This window comes from Lissotriton helveticus, chromosome 8 (genome assembly GCF_964261635.1).
Source record: "Lissotriton helveticus chromosome 8, aLisHel1.1, whole genome shotgun sequence".
Lineage (NCBI taxonomy): Eukaryota > Metazoa > Chordata > Amphibia > Caudata > Salamandridae > Lissotriton > Lissotriton helveticus.
This window is the reverse complement of record NC_136069.1, coordinates 980627105-980648357: the sequence shown is the minus strand read 5'-3', so window position 1 is coordinate 980648357 and position 21253 is coordinate 980627105.

Here is a 21253-nt window from a genome sequence, read left to right as displayed (position 1 = left end):
GCCTTTAAGAGAGCCATGGGGCATGCAGGGGCTACTGGCCTCAACTGTGGTGGTTGGTTCCTTTAACTCCTCATGTCCTGGGGCCCAACCTACTATGGATCTTGAGCAACTAGCAGAGTAACACTTCTGCGCTTGACTCTCAGTGGTAGCTGTGGACGAGCAGTCAAAGGCTCCCTTGGGTGGGAAGTGTAGATACAAGTTAGTGAATATGACTCATAACTCAAAGCGCACTCAGAAATGTCACTAAGTCAATATCCAGTCAAATACTTGTTTTTTTATTTAAAAGAAGCTCTTTATTCCTAACTCAACATTTTCAAGTAAGTATTACGACATTCAAAAGCAATAACACATTTCCCTTAAAGTCGGTGCTCAAGTGTTAATCTTGCAAGTCCCTTTTCCACCCTCTTCCTAGTAATGTGTTCAGTGTTATTCCCCATTCCCTTGTGGCCACATCCAGAGAATGCTCACTAGTAGGTCATACTCAAGATTCTACTCTGACTCTAGGAAATAGTCAAAATTGTCTATGGTGCCACAGCATCTGTAGCAGCCAGTAGCAAGGAAGCGTTCAACGTTTCACCAGGTGCCCTGATTGCAGGCAATTGCAATGCTTGAGTCCTGCTTGATTGAGTCAGTCTGCACATGGAATGCACTGCAGCACCCGGCAGGCGCAGGCTCTCCTGAGTAGTGCGGCCCACCTTAATAGTAATTGCAGGCGCTCCAGGCTTCCATTGGTGCTTTAAGTTAATCTTTCCCCCGCGTGGGGAGTAGGTTGATTTTCGTGCTCCTGACTGGGTCCCAGCAACAGAGAGAAGTGCTCTCAGCATCTGCTAGAGCCCAGGGGCAGATCAGAGCAGGTCTCTATTCTTAATTTCTACCCATAGGTTGAAGCTTCAGTTTTCCCCGGGCAACGGCCCAAACCTGGCCATATTCTGCACCACAGCCTCTCATGGCATATGGGTTAGCTGCAGTGTCTGCTGGTAAAGCGTGGACCTCTCCGGTGCAGCTACCTCTACCACACTCAACTCTCCTGTCATACAGGGTTGCCACTAAGGTGCACACAAATCTTGGCACTTTGTCTGCCCGTTTACTTCTACGGTGGCCCCCTGTGGCATTTGAGGTCACTGCAATGAGGCGGTGTGGACTTCACAATGCCTGCAGAGCACTCGATACACAGTGGTCCTCTCCTGGCATACGAGGGTCAATGAATCGATCCTTCACCTTGGCAAAAACCGATTCAATGCACAGCTGTCTCCTTACTCCTCACCCAGAGACCACTTGACAGAGTTCCCCACTGACTGTCGCTCCCTCTAACACTCTCCTCTTTTTCATAGGGCACACATGTCGTGGTAAACAGGCAGCACTGGTGCTCCAGGCTCCAGGGAGGTGCTTTTGCTTTACCTGGGTGATGTCCTCTCTCTCAGGGAGACTAGCAGGCATTCTCTCTCAGTCCAGGTCACAGGTAGAAATCTTGCAGAACTTCCCCTCCCCAAACAGCCTGTCTGGCTGCTGATTAGATGACAAATTTTGGGGTCTCAACATCCCCTTCTTATAGTTCATTCACAGATACCAAATGTGATTTAAGGTCTGGGTCTTCAACGTTTTATGTTGGGGTTATGTTTCTTTTGAAGTGTACACTGTTCTCTCTCTTTTTCCTCTCGAAATGCTCTCTACTCACAGCAGGAGAGACTCTGAAGCTGATAGGATAGTCACACAGCATAGGCCAATGGAGTGACTAGAGATAAAACCTGGATGTCAGCCACAGTGATATCTACATCAAAAGGTTAATCCTCTGCACCGATACCTACGCTTTTATATTCCCTTATTATTATTATTAGCAACTTGTAGTGCGCACAGCTACCCCAAAGGGTTTCCCGGTGCAAGGCATTCACAAGAAATTGTCCCAACCAAGCAGATTCAAAAGTAGCCCTATTTTCAGCATCTTACAGAAGGTGCGAAATGATTGAACAGTTTCTTAAGTCATCCCGTAATTAGTTCCAGAGTTTAGGACCCAGATAGGCAAAGGAGTGGCCCTTCATACGGGTTAACCGGAACTGGGGGACACGGAACAGGGCCTGGGAAGAGAATCTTAGTAGTCGAGACGGCTGGTAGGGGGATCCTAGTTCCTGAATGTTATGTGGACCCTGGCTAAATTTGGCCTGGAACATATAGCACAGTGCTTTGAATTCTATGCGTTTGGCCACCTTGAGGCAATGACATTCTTATAGTAAATGGGACACAGAAGCATATCTGCTCAAGTGAAAAAGCAGTCTAGCAGTGGTGTTCTGGACAATTTGCAGGGACTGTATAGATGACTTATTGTCTCCAAATACAGCACGTTGCCATAGCCCAGGCAGGAAATAACTAGTGCCTGAAGCAGTGTCGCTAAAGGAATATGCCACTGAATCTTTTTCAGCCACTCAAGGACTGAGAAACAGATGGCAGTCACCTTAGCTATCTTGGGCCTCATTGAGAGCTTGTCATAAAGCAAAAATCCAAGGTTGTTTACCTTGGATACTGGAATGGAAGGTGTCCCTAGTAATCCTGATTAGCACCCCAACGGGAGGAGTTGTTACCTAAAACTCAGACCTGGGTCTTATTGCTGTTGAGTTTAAGTGAGTTTTGATTCCACCAAGCTGCAATCTTCATAATGCGCAGATGAAGTAAAGATGATAGATCATTTTTCTGTGCTGAAGACAGGGAGAAGATGATCTAGGTATCCTCAGCTTATGAAAAGAAGGTGAGTCCATAACACTCTATCAGGTGAGCCAAAGGGTGTACATAGATGTTGAACAGCAAGGGGCTAAGACTGGATCCCTGCGGGGCTCTGGAAGTCAGAGCTTGTGTTTGGGACTTCACATTGGATGAAAAAACCTAAAACGTACGGTCTTTTAAGAAGGAGATAAGCCACCCAATGGCTGAATCTGACATGCCTATTGATTGCAGTCTATCAACCAGCATAGAATGGGACACCTTGTCAAAAGTCGCACTCAAATCCAATACGATAAGTGCAGCAGTACCTCCCTCATCCCAATATTGTCTGAGATGTTCTGTCACGTACAGGGTGGATTCAGTGCTATAGCCAGTCCTGAAACCCAACTGGGAAGGGTGGAGAGGATAGTGAGCATCAACAAACAACGAGAGTTGGGTGTTGAAATGATTTTCCAGTACTTTGGAGAAAACAGGTAGCAAGAGACCTAATTCATCACATTGTTACTGGGAAAGAGAAGGCTCATCAGCCCCATTCCCTTCCTGAGATGTGTCCAGGGTCTTCCCTTGTGATATATCACTGAATCAGACAGCACCCTTTTCAAGTGTACAGGTCAAGTCTCTGTCTCCCTTCCTATAGTGTGTTCCACCCAGCTCACAGTAATGCAGCAATACACAAATCTATCTGAGGGAATTCCTGTACTCCGCATATCTTCACCAGGCAGGCCTGGGCTTCCCAAAATGGAACCCAGGGTCCTCCATGTAATGTACTATTATAGGCACACTTGCACTCAATGCACGGCCATAGCACATACACTATCCAGTACTGTTACCTCCACGCATTTGTACAATCACAGACACGTAGATGCTCCTCCCACACTTTCATTCTGTGTGCACTGCTCACAAGTTTAGCCTTTCTGTATTAAGCCATGGTGTGCTATTTGTAAACACACACACTGCCAGTACACACAATCATCATGCGTGCACTGCACAGCACTCCACTGTTCATGTTTTGTACTTCTTGCAAGCACAGATACACCCAGCACAGGCTTTTACTCTGCACGCACTTCACAGAACTACATCTATCATGTAATATATCCCTTGCAGGAATACATCCACCCAGTACATGCACTCACCATGCATGTAATGCACAGTACTGCTCTATCCATGTCCTCTACCCTATTCAGGCACATATACATCCAACACAGAATCACCATTCCTGCACTGCACAGCACTTTACATCTAACTGATGTAGGCCAAGGGTAAGCTAGGCTCACTGCATAGAAAATTTAAAAAGGTGAGTGAGCATGTAGGCCTCACTCCAGTGACACAGGTTAAAAAGGACCTGTTCACCCCTACTGATCACCAAACAATATGCTGCCACCACTGTGCTCATGCTGCTTAAGTCCGACCTCTTATCGTAAAATCCAGGAACTTAAGGGTAGTGCGGTGGATTCTGAGGGGTGTTCCCACCAGAACAACCTCCCTATAGGGGTTCGACCCTACACAATTCTTTGAGGACTGGCTGCTGAGGACAGTGGTGCCCATGGAACTATTGCCTCACTTTCTGCTTGAGCATTCCCATTGGGTCCCAGCCTGTAAGCTACCCACGGGAGCCCCCCAGGCCTTTGGTGGCAAGGGTGATGACTTATAGAGACAAGGAAACCATCCTACAGGCGACTCGCTCTGCTCGCCCAATCCTCTATGAAAATGCATGCATATATCTCTTTCCAGATTAAACAGTGGCAGTGCAGCGTTGCAGAGCCTCCTTTCTGGGGGTTAAGCAGAAACTTCAACTGATCGGCCTCCGGTACTCTCTTTTATTCCCAGCTAATCTTAAAGTCACAGCCAACAACAGCAGATACTTCTTTACCAAACCCACAGATGCTTGGGACTGAGTGGAACAGCACTGATATGACATGGGCACTCTGATTTATCCGTCTGCAAGTTCACAGGTAGAGGGCCCCAGGAAGAAAGTCAAGTGAAGGAACAAAGAGCTGGGACGACACACATTGTGGGCGCTCCCACTGGGTACACGCGAAGAAAAACACGCCCCATGCTTTAACCAAAGTGACCTCCTGGTGGGCCATGGGCATTCCCCTACCCCCAGCTGGACAGAAGACTGACTCTGCAAACCGGACTCCGATTGTTCTGCAGGCAGTGTTGACTCAATGGCTCCCCCGACTTTACACCACAGGCTTCTGACACACTGATATAACTACATGGACAACACTTGGCGAATGTAGCCCATAGCAGCTGCACCACCTTGGTCACTGCAACCAGTGCCTGGCAGAATGATTGATCCACTCAGCGGGATTGCCCTTTTTTCCGGAAACTACCATGGTGACACATCCAATTCACCCTGCGCTTCCGCCGAAGAGAAAAGAGCTGCCTCTCCGCCACTCTCCGGTGATCCTGAACATATCTTAATTATGTGTCTCAAAGTTTATTGCAATGTAGAAATGGGTCGGCTATGCCTCTCCTAACCTTTTTTCTTTTTCCTTTACTTTGTCTGCTGCTTTGGGGATGGATCACTGACATAATATCGACGCCAAAAATATCGAGATAGCAAAATATCGAGGTTAAAATATCGAGGGACAAAATATCGACTGCCTATCTTCAAACAGGTAAGTACTAAAATATCGACTCCAAAATATCGACTTACAAAAATATAGACTGTCAAAATATCGATTTTTTTAAATGTCTTAAAATTAAGTTAAAAATAATATATATAAATATATTTAATATAAACTTAGAAATAATTATTAAATAAATGTAATATTAATAAATAATTAATATAAATTATAAAATTATATCACCAAAAATAATACATATATATATATATTACTCCAAAATTGCTTTCTGTCAGCAAGTACGCACTCAGAGACAGATTCTGATGAAAAATATTTATTCCCAAATTACGCTACGCGTTTCAACACAATCCTGTGTCTTGTTCACACAAATGCTTCGATGTTTGCAGGCATTTTTGTAACCAAAGGAAACCATAAGCAACATAAACAAGGGTGTGTATTACAACAATCATGTGACTTACAATGTGTTTATATCGGCCATCTTAGAGTGGTGACAGACTGTTAATTGTCACAGCCTGCACCCTCCTAAAATCCATTTTTAAATGACAAGATTATTTAAGAGTCGCTGTACAGTGAGAAGGTAATTTCTACATGAATTTGTACCACATCGCTCCACACTTTATGGACCAAATGAAATTACATTCCAAATTACTTCTTTAGAATGATGCCTTCAAAATAATCCTGGCATACTTAACACGCTAAGGAACACATTGTTTTCGGTTTACTACCGCTTATGTAACTTGCCGGGTTAGAGATTGCATGTTTAGGATTGGTAACATCCCTAGCGGAAGTATCCGCCATTACTAAGTGGTGTAGTCATACATTTTGATTAAACATACAACCCTTCGTTTAACCTCAAACTGTGATATAGTACTTGGATTTTATGACATAAAATGTACAATGCATACGGTCTAGTGCCCTAATTGCATCATATTTTACATGATATTTTACATGAACCTATGTCTCACCATTGTGACCACCAATCTATTAAAGTGTACGCCTTGTTCTGTCTGTCTGTGGTATTACCAATGCCATAGTTATTGCGCAGTCTAGTGCTCAAAAAGTGCAAAGTATAAGTGCTTCTGAATTCATGGATTAAAAAGAAGAGAGAAGTCACAAATAGGTAGGAAACCAGTGTAGTGCCCAGGGCAGTGAAGGGAAGTTTCTCTCGTGTCCTAAAAAACAATATGATAAAAGTGAAATTAAAATCTTGTTGCACTAAAGAATATATACATACAGTGATCTCAGCAGGAAATAGTCAGTCTACAGGTTAAATCAATAATTTACAGAACAATAGCTACCAACATGTACAGTCGCATGTTTGTATCATCATGTATACAAATGAGTTGCCAGTTCTTCATAAAGGTTGTGGCCACCAGGGAACCTAGTCTCGAGGTCCAAAATCCACCTTGATTCCCGTTTTCTGAGTGCTAGCAGCCGATTTCCCCCTCTCTTTCCAATATTTACCTGTTCCACTACATAATATCTAAGTAGGGAATTATTCGATTGGTGACACTCAGAAAAATGTCTTGCAATGGGGTATTTGATGTCCGTATTTGTAATGGCTCTAAGATGTTCCTGCACTCGTTTCTTGGCCATACAAATGGTACTACCCACATATTTCTTGTGACAGGGACATTCCAATACATACACCACGTATGTAGAATTGCAAGTCAGGAATTGTTTGATCTCTTTAGGTTTTGGATTACCCGGTATATGCACTTGTTTAACCATTACACTGGCCTTACATGCTCGACAGTGTCCGCAAGGGTAAAACCCCCTTAGACCTTGCACATGTTTCCTATTCTCAGTAACATCTCCCTTTACCAAGATGTCACGCAGATTTCGTCCTCGCCTGTAGGTAATACTTGGTCTTTCCCTTATTCGTGACCCAATGATGTTATCCGACTTAAGGATAGACCAGTTGTCTGTAAGTATTTTGTGAATCCTCTTGGATTCATTGTTGAATGTAGTAATTATTCTAGTCTGTACCTCCTCTTCCCCTATGTTATTTTTTATTTCGGGTAGAAGTGCATCTGCTCTGTCAATTTCTGAGACTTCTGAGACTGCCTTTTTAAGTACCCACTCGGGATATCCCCTCTCCCGAAATCTCGATATCATGATGGTTTGTTCCGCAATAAATCCTTCTGGACTACTGTAATTTCTTCTGGCCCTGAGCAATTCGCCAAAGGGAATGCTCCATTTGAGCGGGTCAGGGTGGGCACTAAGGGCATGCAACAAACTGTTGCCAGCAGTCTCCTTCCTGTGAAGCCTTGTGACAAGATTACCTTGACTAACCTGAATTTCCGTATCTAGAAACTCTACACATTCATCACTGATGTTGCTAGTGAGATGTATGTTATACCCATTGGTGTTCAGTTTTTGGATAAAGTTTTCAGCTTATCTACGGGTACCATATCATACAACAAACAGGTCATCTATGTACCTGATCCAAGTACCTACTTTGGCAAAATGTTCCTTCAGATGGACATCATTCCTTATTTCCTCCTCCCATTTACCCAGGAAGAGGTTTGCAAAGCTAGGTGCAAAAGCCGAACCCATAGCCACACCACGGATTTGTTTGAAAATGTCCCCATCAAACATGAAATAATTATTTCGTAGGCACATTTTCATCATGTCCATGATCATGCTTGTGTGGTCTAAGTAGCATATGTTTCTGGTCTTAAGGTAGTGATAACTTGCTTCCATACCCTAGACGTGGTCTATGATGGTATATAGAGCACTAACGTCCAAGGTAATGAGCAGAGAGCCCTCTACCCATTCTAAATCATTAATTTTGTTAAGAAAATCGGTTGTATCCTTAATGTATGAGGGTAACCTACAAACGTATTCTCTCAAGAAGTGATCAATGTATTTGGATAAGTTTTCATTGACGCTTCCAATAGAGGATACTATGGGTCTTCCAGGGGGATCAAGAGGGTCTTTATGAACCTTCGGCAAAAGGTAGAAAATAGGTAATTTGGGATAATCTTTTTTTAGGAATTTGAATTCCTGCCATGTTATAAGACCTTCATTTTGCCATTCAGTGAGATTCCCCCAGGTCTCCATGATACTCTCATGATAAGCGTTGATGTTGCTTTTACAATAAAAAGCACCAGTTTCTAGTTGTCTTAGAGCTTCCTTGACATACAGATCTCTTCCCCACAAAACAACATTACCCCCCTTATCTGAGGGTCTTAGAACCACACTCCTGTCTTCTGCTAATGAGAGAATAAATTCTCTCTGTGTCTGTGATAGATTGGAATTCTTATGTGGGTGTTTGTAGTATGTATGTTTCAATTTGGTTAATTCCTTATCAACCACATCCTGGAAAGTATCAATAGAGTCATGGGGCATGATGGGACAGAAGACAGATTTGGGCTTGAAAGGTGTTTTAGCAGCCTTATCAATTCTTGTGTCATCAATCTCAAAACCTTGGTTGTCGTCTCTCTCATTAGCAGAAGACAGGAGTGTGGTTCTAAGACCCTCAGATAAGGGGGGTAATGTTGTTTTGTGGGGAAGAGATCTGTATGTCAAGGAAGCTCTAAGACAACTAGAAACTGGTGCTTTTTATTGTAAAAGCAACATCAACGCTTATCATGAGAGTATCATGGAGACCTGGGGGAATCTCACTGAATGGCAAAATGAAGGTCTTATAACATGGCAGGAATTCAAATTCCTAAAAAAAGATTATCCCAAATTACCTATTTTCTACCTTTTGCCGAAGGTTCATAAAGACCCTCTTGATCCCCCTGGAAGACCCATAGTATCCTCTATTGGAAGCGTCAATGAAAACTTATCCAAATACATTGATCACTTCTTGAGAGAATACGTTTGTAGGTTACCCTCATACATTAAGGATACGACCGATTTTCTTAACAAAATTAATGATTTAGAATGGGTAGAGGGCTCTCTGCTCATTACCTTGGACGTTAGTGCTCTATATACCATCATAGACCACGTCCAGGGTATGGAAGCAAGTTATCACTACCTTAAGACCAGAAACATATGCTACTTAGACCACATGAGCATGATCATGGACATGATGAAAATGTGCCTACGAAATAATTATTTCATGTTTGATGGGGACATTTTCAAACAAATCCGTGGTGTGGCTATGGGTTCGGCTTTTGCACCTAGCTTTGCCAACCTCTTCCTGGGTAAATGGGAGGAGGAAATAAGGAATGATGTCCATCTGAAGGAACATTTTGCCAAAGTAGGTACTTGGATCAGGTACATAGATGACCTGTTTGTTGTATGGTATGGTACCCGTAGTGAAGCTGAAAACTTTATCCAAAAACTGAACACCAATGGGTATAACATACATCTCACTAGCAACATCAGTGATGAATGTGTAGAGTTTCTAGATACGGAAATTCAGGTTAGTCAAGGTAATCTTGTCACAAGGCTTCACAGGAAGGAGACTGCTGGCAACAGTTTGTTACATGCCCTTAGTGCCCACCCTGACCCGCTCAAATGGAGCATTCCCTTTGGCGAATTGCTCAGGGCCAGAAGAAATTACAGTAGTCCAGAAGGATTTATTGCGGAACAAACCATCATGATATCGAGATTTCGGGAGAGGGGATATCCCGAGTGGGTACTTAAAAAGGCAGTCTCAAAAGTCTCAGAAATTGACAGAGCAGATGCACTTCTACCCAAAATAAAAAATAACGAAGGGGAAGAGGAGGTACAGACTAGAATAATTACTACATTCAACAATGAATCCAAGAGGATTCACAAAATACTTACAGACAACTGGTCTATCCTTAAGTCGGATAACATCATTGGGTCACGAATAAGGGAAAGACCAAGTATTACCTACAGGCGAGGACGAAATCTGCGTGACATCTTGGTAAAGGGAGATGTTACTGAGAATAGGAAACATGTGCAAGGTCTAAGGGGGTTTTACCCTTGCGGACACTGTCGAGCATGTAAGGCCAGTGTAATGGTTAAACAAGTGCATATACCGGGTAATCCAAAACCTAAAGAGATCAAACAATTCCTGACTTGCAATTCTACATACGTGGTGTATGTATTGGAATGTCCCTGTCACAAGAAATATGTGGGTAGTACCATTTGTATGGCCAAGAAACGAGTGCAGGAACATCTTAGAGCCATTACAAATACGGACATCAAATACCCCATTGCAAGACATTTTTCTGAGTGTCACCAATCGAATAATTCCCTACTTAGATGTTATGTAGTGGAACAGGTAAATATTGGAAAGAGAGGGGGAAATCGGCTGCTAGCACTCAGAAAACGGGAATCAAGGTGGATTTTGGACCTCGAGACTAGGTTCCCTGGTGGCCACAACCTTGATGAAGAACTGGCAACTCATTTGTATACATGATGATACAAACATGCGACTGTACATGTTGGTAGCTATTGTTCTGCAAATTATTGATTTAACCTGTAGACTGACTATTTCCTGCTGAGATCACTGCATGTATATATTCTTTAGTGCAACAAGATTTTAATTTCACTTTTATCATATTGTTTTTTAGGACACGAGAGAAACTTCCCTTCACTGCCCTGGGCACTACACTGGTTTCCTACCTATTTGTGACTTCTCTCTTCTTTTTAATCCATGAATTCAGAAGCACTTATACTTTGCACTTTTTGAGCACTAGACTGCGCAATAACTATGGCATTGGTAATACCACAGACAGACAGAACAAGGCGTACACTTTAATAGATTGGTGGTCGCAATGGTGAGACATAGGTTCATGTAAAATATCATGTAAAATATGATGCAATTAGGGCACTAGACCGTATGCATTGTACATTTTATGTCATAAAATCCAAGTACTATATCACAGTTTGAGGTTAAACGAAGAGTTGTATGTTTAATCAAAATGTATGACTACACCACTTAGTAATGGCGGATACTTCCGCTAGGGATGTTACCAATCCTAAACATGCAATCTCTAACCCGGCAAATTACATAAGCGGTACTAAACCGAAAACAATGTGTTCCTTAGCGTGTTAAGTATGCGAGGATTATTTTGAAGGCATCATTCTAAAGAAGTAATTTGGAATGTAATTTCATTTGGTCCATAAAGTGTGGAGCGATGTGGTACAAATTCATGTAGAAATTACCTTCTCACTGTACAGCGACTCTTAAATAATCTTGTCATTTAAAAATGGATTTTAGGAGGGTGCAGGCTGTGACAATTAACAGTCTGTCACCACTCTAAGATGGCCGATATAAACACATTGTAAGTCACATGATTGTTGTAATACACACCCTTGTTTATGTTGCTTGTGGTTTCCTTTGGTTACAAAAATGCCTGCAAACATCGAAGCATTTGTGTGAACAAGACACAGGATTGTGTTGAAACGTGTAGCGTAATTTGGGAATAAATATTTTTCATCAGAATTTGTCTCTGAGTGCGTACTTGCTGACAGAAAGCAATTTTGGAGTAATTTCAAGTAACGGCTTGGGTTCGCCGCTGTTGTACGCCACCTGACGACGGGAGAAATGATCTCGGAAGGACCCAACTTGTTTGGATATATATATATATATAAAAACATATTATTAAATAAACATATTAATATAAAATAATTTAATTTAATTTAATTTCATTAAATTAATTTAATTTAAATTTAATTTTACTTTATTTTTACACTGTACCCCTGTACCCCAAAAACCCAAAACTGAACCTGAACCCTAAAAATGCCCCTTTACCCAAAAACTAAAAACTGACCCTGAACCCTAAAAATACCCCTTTATCCAAAGACTAAAAACTGACCCTGAACCCTAAAAATACCCCTTTACCCAAAAACTAAAAACTAACCCTGAACCCTAAAAATACCCCTTTACCCAAAAACTGAAAACTGACCCTGAACCCTAAAAATACCCCTTTACCCAAAAACTAAAAACTTACCCTGAACTCTAAAAATACCCCTTTACCCAAAAAACTAAACACTGACCCTGAACCCTAAAAATACCCCTTCACCCAAAAACTAAAAATTGACCCTGAACCCTAAAAATACCCCTTTACCCAAAAACTAAAAACTGACCCTGAACACTAAAAATACCCCTTTACCCAAAAACTAAAAACTGACCCTGAACCCTAAAAATACCCCTTTACCCAAAAACTAAAAACTGACCCTGAACCCTAAAAATACCCCTTTATCCAAAAACTAAAAACTGACCCTGAACCCTAAAAATACCCCTTTACCCAAAAACTAAAAACTGACCCTGAACCCTAAAAATACCCCTTTACCCAAAAACCCAAAACTGACCCTGAACCCTAAAAATACCCCTTTACCCAAAAACCCAAAACTTAAATTTAATTTCCAAAACCAATTACTTTTATTTATGAAGTACATTTTATTTAATGGTCAATTATTAATTAATTAACAAATTAAATTAATTAACATATTTAATTAGTTATTATTAAATTACTCCCCACCCTATCCCCCTATAAACTCACAACCCACTACAGAAATAAATTTACTAATTATTATTGATTTATTCTTTAAATATTTATAATTACCAATTATATTTTAATTATTTACCAAATAATAATTAAGTAACAATTATTATTAATTTACATATTTAATTAATTAAATTTAAATTACTTCCCACCCTATTCCCCTATAAACCCACCACCCGCTACAGAAAATAATTTAATAAAATTAACATACTTATAAATTAATCAATTATAATTAATTACCAATTATATTTTAATTAATTACCAATTAATAATTATTTAACAATTAATTCTAAATAAATATCAATACATAAATTAACATATTTAATTAATTATAATTAAATTACTTCCCACCCTATTCCCCTATAAACCCACAACCCGCTACAGAATAATATTACACAAAAAATTAAAAATATTATTAACTTACCTTAAATTCGATATTTTTGTTGTCTATATTATGTCTAGTCGATATTATGTCCATTCTATATTTTTGATTCGATATTATGTCCATTCTGTTCGATGTAAAAAAAATTTTGTCGATATTTTTGTTGTCTATATTATGTCTAGTCGATATTATGTCCGTTCTATATTTTTTACTCGATATTCTGTCCAATCAAAATAAAAGACTCGATATTATGACTGCACACCTTGGGGGATATATTAAAACACAACCTTACCCCAATCACCCGCCTCTTTGCGTCAATAGTGACAAAGATGTATGTGAGAGTGACTTGGAGTTTCCTCATTATGGGTCTTTTGACTAATTGTTTGGGAGCTGCTCTGGGTTGGGAGTTACAGAGTTTTCTTTTAGTATGCAGAACACTGATCAGGTGATGGGAGGGGGCCTTCTGCATTGGCTCGCACTTCTGTGCAGCACACAACATCAAGATGAGGTTCACACATTCCTCCATGCTTCCTTATTCCTTCTCGCTGACCTTACCCCCCCTCAGTTGGACTTTTCTTTCATGACCCCCTGACAATGCCTAAATTGGGCATACTAACGTGGATCCTGAGGGGAGATTTTAACTGTGTCCTGGATCCGCTCATGGATCAATCACATCACCCACTACCAACCTCACCGGTGGTTACTGCTGCCACCTGTCTTACACAGTAGCTTACTCATTGGTCCCTCCATGAAAGCTGGCAAGTCCTACATCCCAGAGCTCGGAGTACTCTTATTATTCAGGCCCCCAAGAGCTGCTTGTGCAGTTAGACCGCATCCTATACCATTACACTCTCCAAAAATAGGTTATCGGTGCTGAGTACAGCGGGAAAGTTCTTTATTCATATTCATAGTCTTCTTATTTTAATAATCTCCATAAAATTAGTAGCCAGAGTAGTGTTATAATTCATAATTAGGGCTCCCGGTTTCATGGTATTTATGTTTTTAACATTTCCGTCTGTATTTATCCATATTTATTTTTGGGACACTTTATTTGTGTTTATCCATATTTATTTTGTGTTTTTTGTATATAGGAAGTTGTAAAACTGTACATTGCCATATTAATATAGCTGATAGATACACACTGGTTCTTTTGATGTCTGTCGTGATTTAACTATTTAAGCTGCCATATATGACATAACAATGCATCCACTAAATATTAGCACTATACTGCAAATCAATGTTGACATATGCCATTATATAAAGAAATTTCATCCTGTTTGTTAATTTCCCATGCTGTCCATCTGGTCAGCTGTTGGACTACAGTTCATGAAAGACAGCACGGAGAGTCACTTAGAAGAATAACAATTTTCTGTTTTTATCAATTTTTTAAAATAAATACAGGCAGAAAACACATTGTTTTCTGTCTGTATTTATCTGTAAAAACGGAAAACAGGGAGCCTTATTCATAATGTACCCCAATATAGTCCTGGGTAGCAGTGGTCGAAGTGGGCGGGATTGGAGGGGCCCGGCGTGCCCCTACTTCTTTAATTTTATGCAATCCGTTCCCCTACTTTTCTATTTTTAAGAAATGCGTCTCAGGACGGCAGAATTAGTGAAAGCCTGTAGATAAGGTTCGGCAGTTTGTGGCCATTGGGGAATGGGCGGGGTGGGCAGAGAAAGAAAAGGACTCTATCTCTGTCTTGCCCAAGAAGACGAGTTACAGTGTCAGCTTCCGCTCTGCCGCTGGCAGCTGCCTCAGTTGCTGAATTCAAGCTCTTAACCTATCTTTCCTTTATTTGTTCCCCTATGAAATCGAAACCCTTTTGCTGGAAATGTCTTTTTCTGACATTATTCTATTCCAAAGTGCAGCCTCAGGCGGAGAGGTTCAAAATACAAAAAATAACTAAATAAAGCAAGCCAGAGTGGTCGCAAAGTGGTCAGATTGGTTTTATCCACACCTAAACATATTAGGGCAACTTTACAGAGTTTGTCAGTGAAACGCTTGTTTAATTTTCTCATCTTTCTTTAAACAACAGGGCATATTTACAAAGAAGTGACAGAACAGCGACGTTAGCCTTCTTGGCTTAACACCGCGCTATGCCACTTCCAAAACGCAGGGCTGCACTGTATTTACAACAATTTGGTGCAGTCCTGCGTTTCCCCCTGTGCTTGGAGCTAATTTCAGCTTCCTAGCGCCAACGCAGTCACCCTTGCATCATAGTGCAAGGGTGCCTGTGCTACAGGGAATGATTGTGTGCAGGAAGGTGTCCCTTCGTGCAAATAAACAATCTTAAATGGTGATTTGTAACTTCTATGTGTGCTGCTTTGTGCAGCACATATAGAAGTTGCAACTCGTCATTTTTTAAATTATTGTTTATGTGCAGGAAGGGAAACCTTCCTGTACATAAACAATCATGAATGGCGTTTTGCTGTTTTTATGTGTGCTGCACAATGCCGCACACATAAAAAAACAGCAAAATTTAGGAGAAATAAAGCATTTCTACCTGTTAAGACAAGGTTGTTCCTGCTTACATTACACATGCTTTACTCAATCTTACATTCCCTATGAGTAATTGCTTTTTCCAAGATGTTATTACTTTTTTCAGGCAGCATATTACTCTTGTCTAGTGCATAATGTGAATTGAGACACATCCAGGTGTTTGTAGCGCAGCACAATTGGGTTCTAGCTGAAGGCAGAGCGAGTTTCTCTTTCAGTGGGGCAGTATGGTGCTCAGGATATGGCACTATGGCTAGAGCTGCTGAATTTGGAACTGGGGAACCAGGTTCAGCCTTCACTATCAGTCCAGCAGACCACCCCCCTGTGGAAGCATATTCCCATGCTAGACCATAGAAGCCCCTGCTAGACTGTACAAGCCCTGGTGTCTTAGCACCAGCAGGTGGACCCTAGCGACAGCAGTGTGGGTTAACCATGAAGTGTCCAACACAATACATACTGAAGCTCACCTTCAGTCTTGTGGGCAGGGTTACGGAGCAGCACACCCCAGAGTCCCAGAGTGACATTGACTCTGTCACTGATGTCACAGGAGCCTCAAAGTCAGTTTCCCTCACCCACTGGTACCTCCATAGGCCTTGTTTCAACAGTAGTAGCAGTGACTCACCAAGGATCGGCAGTGCAGGATTTGTACACACACCAAACTAAGGGCCATATTATCAAGAAAGGGCGATACATTATCGCCGCTTTTATCGGCAGGAAAATGCCACTAAAGTGGTGATAATGGGCTTGATAATATGTCCTTGTGAATTCCCATAGCAGCCCAGGTTAACACCAGAACCTGGACTGCTATGGGAATTCACAAGGACATATTATCAGGCCCATTATCGCCACTTTAGCGGCAGTTTCCTGCCGATAAAAGCGGCGATAATGCATCGCCCTTTCTTGATAATATGGCCCTAAGTTCACAAACTTCACAGTCTCTGCTTCATGGGCCCAGCAGATTTATGCAGCAATGGAGAACAAAATTATGCGGCAGTGTTGACTAAATTAAGACTGCAGCATAAAGCAGTATATTTTCTGATACTTTATTATTTTAAAATGTTTATATCTACTAACGCACAAGTTACTACTTGTGTAACAATATATCTGTAAGAGACATTAGTAAGTGATAGATTCCTTACCTTAGAATATCCCCAGGGGTCAGACTGGATAGGGAAAGTTTTGGTTAGCAGTACTCCTGCCCATCAGTAGGTGGCGTCCTGCGACTCCGCGTCCGTCACTGGCATTGTCAGGGCCGAGATGACATCACGGAGGGTACTTAGGTGCCACCCATGCACGCTGACATCAGTTCTGTACACGACTTTCCGCGCGGTAACGCAGAGCCATGCAAGATACTGACCATTGGTGCATAAAACTAGGGCCCTAAAAAGGGATGACCTTAACCCTAGTAATCAGTTCGCAGAACGGGTAGGATGGGTGGGGAGGTAAGGAATCTATCACTAACTAATGTCTGTTAAAGATATATTGTTACACAAGTAGTAGCTTGTGCATCTGAAAGAGACACGTTAGTGATAGATTCCTTACCTTAGAATAGATACCCCAGCAATACCAACCCCGGTGGTGGGTCTGCGAACGAGATTACACCAGAAAGTCCCGGAGCACGGAACGGCCAATGAAGCCGTCCCTCCGGACCTGACTGTCAAAGCAGTAGTGCTTGGTAAACGTGTGCAGCGAGGCCCACGTAGCTGCCTGACAAATGTCCTGCAAGGGAACGCCGCATCCCAAGGCAGTAGTGGCTGCAGTTGCCCTCGTCGAATGGACACGCAGCCCCACAGGAGGCTCCTTCTTGGCCAAGGAGTAACATGCTTTGATGCACCGAATGACCCACCGGGAGATGGCCCGTTTGTGCATGGCCCGACTTTTTTGGGCGCCCACGTAGTCAACAAAGAGCTAATCATCCAGCCGGAACTGTTGTGTATGCTGCAAATAGAATGCGAGCGCACATTTTGGGTTCAGACGGTGGAGCTTCTCCTCTTCCCTTGAAGGATGCAGAGGCGGAAAGAATGTGGGCAAAATGATGGTCTGCCCGATGTGGAAGGGCATGACAGCCTTTAGTAGGAAAAAAGGACAGGTCATTAAAACCACCTTGTCCAGATGAACAGAAAGGAAAGGAGATTTGGAAGAAGGGGCCTGGAGCTCACTCACTCTTCTGGCAGAGGTGATAGCAACCAGGAAAGGCGTCTTTAGAGTGAAAAGATGTAGGGGACAGTTATGAAGGGGCTCAAAGGGAGCGCACATCAGAAAAGTCAAGAAAAGACTCACGTCCCACTGAGGCATTATGAAGGGCATGGGTGGAAATGTATGCGTATTATCTTTAAGGAAACAGTTAACAACCGGGGATTTAAAAAGAGAAGGCTGATCTGGAAGCCATAGAAAGGCAGAGATGGCCGAAAGATAACCTTTGATAGTGCCCAGAGCAGAGCCCTGCTGTGTCAAAGAGAGAAGGAACAGAAGAACCTCAGAAAGAGGGGCTGAAAGGGGATCCACAGCCTTCGCTGTGCACCATGCACCAAACTTGTTCCACCTGCAGGCGTACACTGTCTTGGTGGAGGGTGTGAGAAGTTGGCCTGGCAAATGATGTCCACTATTCTAGTGGGCACCTTGCACCAGTCCAAGCGACCCTTATTGATGGTAGGTTCTAAAGTCAACCTTATAGAAAGCTATCCTAATGGTAGCTGTGGAGAGCAGCCTTCAGGCTAAGACTTAGATGCGAGTTAAGCAACTTGTTTTTACCAGATATAGTCTCTTGAATAATCAAATGAAAGCACACCACACAAGGTATATATCAAATATATATGTAATTAATCTAAACACAACCCCTCTGGACTCGTTATGAGGTCAGAGGTAAAAGTACAATACAAGGAACTTAATTAGCATACGATAAGTTGTACAGTATACGTTTTGCCCTAGGGGCCACACAAGCCATATACTAAAATAGTGGTATAAGAACCACATGAGGGTTTGAAAGCAGGCCTAGGACCTGTAGAACCACTGGGGCAACCAGGAACCACTCAAGGTAGGGACACAGGAGATCCACGGGGAACGCTCGCAGTGTCTAAACACAGCCGCGGATCACCATTGACTTTCTATTGTAATTGAACAAGTTACAATTTTAAAGATTAAGGGCACCTAGAGGTGAACTGCGATGGAACCCTTTTAGACCAGGGCATTTCGAAAGTCAAGACCCACAGGAGCACCGGAGTACTCGTGTTACCTCCTCCAGGGAAACAGGGTGCATAGGTGTCTTTTGGTGTTGGGTTTCGTCGTCGATTCCAATGGAGAGCTGCAAAGAAATGCTGCAGGTGACCAGAGGAAAAGTGTCCGGGTGGATCCAAGGGTGGATCGGAGATTAGAGAACCTGAAAGCAGAGGGGACAGAGTCTGGGTCACTAGCCAGGGACCAGGATGGCGAGGGGAAGATGCCAGCCGATGTTGGGTGTTTTCAGGTGAAAGAGGTGAAGCTTGACTCTTCAGCCACGAGGACCAGGAGGCGTCGACAACAACCAGGAGCTGTCCCACAAAGGATGTCGAGTGCTGCAGTGTCGGAATCCGAATTGGACCCAACAAGCCTTGGCAACAGCAACCCACGCAAGATGTCAAGACTGGCTTTGATTCAGACCAGCAAGGTCTGAGGGACTCCTCCTTTTGAGAGGAGTGAGAGCACTTCTGGTGCAACCAGGAAAGCTCAAGAAATCAAAGAAGGCCCCTTCGTGGGAGCTCGGTAGCCAATGTACTAGGAACCGTGAAGGGGCCTTGAGCAGAAATGCACAAAGCGGGCCCATGGGACACTCGTGGAATGTAGACCTCTGAGTTTCAGTGCAAAAGATGCTCGGGGCAGGGGCTTCAAATACCCCAATGCACAACTTTGGGATACCTCGGGAGGCAGGTATGGTTGCAAAAATGCAGGATGTCCAGGAGTTCCGGTCCCACGTCTCTTGTGTTCGCAACAGGTCTCAGCTTTGCTGGGAGCACAGGTCAGCATCAGAGATGTCTGGAAGTCCATGTACTGTGTCACAGATTTTTAAGAATCTGGCGAGAGCCTCGAAAATGCAGACCAGCAAAGATGCTGTTGTTGCCTGTTTGAACAGGGTGGTCACTCCTTGACCACAAGGGAGATTTCTTCCATCTTCAAGTCGATATGAAATGTCGAAGGTCCAAGATATATGTTGCAGAGTTTCGTCCAGGGTAATCTAAACTCCTAGGGACTGGGCTCATATTCTTATAGTAAGTTTAGGGGTTGGACTAAATCTAGGGTCCCACCTATGGGAGGACCTGGGGAGGGGGTGGTTACACCCCTTCCCCTTTGTCCAGTTTCACGTCAGAGCTGGGGCTGAGTGCCCCAGCAACTGGTTTGAACTGGGAAATGCATGGAGCACCTTGTGTGCCCCATGTAGTGTCTGAAAAGCATTCACTGAATGCAACCCACCCTGCCCCAATACACTAAAGCCTGTCTGGGGAGGTGCTAGCAACTCCCTGGACAGGAAACCTATTGTCCAAGCCTCCCCTACCGGAGTTTCGTCCAGCAGCAGGATGTCAGACTCGTGTCTGTGGCAGCAGCATCCATTTTGTGATGCTGGGGCTCTGTTTAACTTTAGCCAGGTATACCAGTGTGCACATGTCTTCTCCATCTAGAAGGGTGGAATGCTACCCCCGCCACCAGAACTGATGGGTGGGTAGTATTCCAAAGTGTTTGACACCAAACACAACATGTTTTGATAAAGCCAAACCAAAGTTAGCATTAACCGCGAGGATTATAATGCATTTAAGAGCATATGGTATGGCTATATCATAACACAGCTAGAAGGAGATGGTTCCGAAAGCTGCAGAGGGCCTCAGCTCATGCTAGGGCACCCTCTCACACAAAACCAAACACTCTGCCTTCTGGATTGTCAAGGCCTGCCATAGGAGTGACTTATAGGTTATTATGTGTCTATATGTAAAGGTAGATATAGGTATACTATATCTAAGTAAGGGATGCTTACACCACCTTACCCAGGCTGCAAGTGCAGACCTGTGGTGCGATTTCTGAAGGTTTCCCAGGGGTGGCATAATACATGCTTCAGCCGCTGGTAGGCCTCTGGGGTACCTATGCCCTGGGTACCTAAGGTACCATATACAGGGACTCACAATGGTAACCCAGTAACCAATCTGGTATGTACCTAAAGTACATGGAGTCCATTTTATAGAGAAAGCAGATAGACTGGGGCCCTAAATAGCAGGGTCCCAGTCCAAGTAAGTAAAAAACCAGCAAAACACCAGGCAAAAAGTGGGGGTAACCATATAGTCAGATTCCACCTTCCTACAGAGGGGCACCTGGCAGTCAGAATGACATCACAGACCTCGGGAGGAAGATCGAAATGTGTCAACTGTCGCCGCTCATTCCTCGCGCATGGAGGTGGAGACTGGACAGGTTCGGGTGGAGGACCGTCCCCTGCTGCTGCGACAGAAGATCTTCCCAAAGAGGCAGTCGGATCAGGGGATCGATGCACATACTGAGTAGCTCGAGATACCATACTCTTCAAGCCCAGTCCGGAGCCACAAGAATGACTTGGGGCCGGTCGCACCTGATCTTCTTCAGCTCTCTGGGCAGAAGAGGTATAGGCGGAAAGGAGTACAAC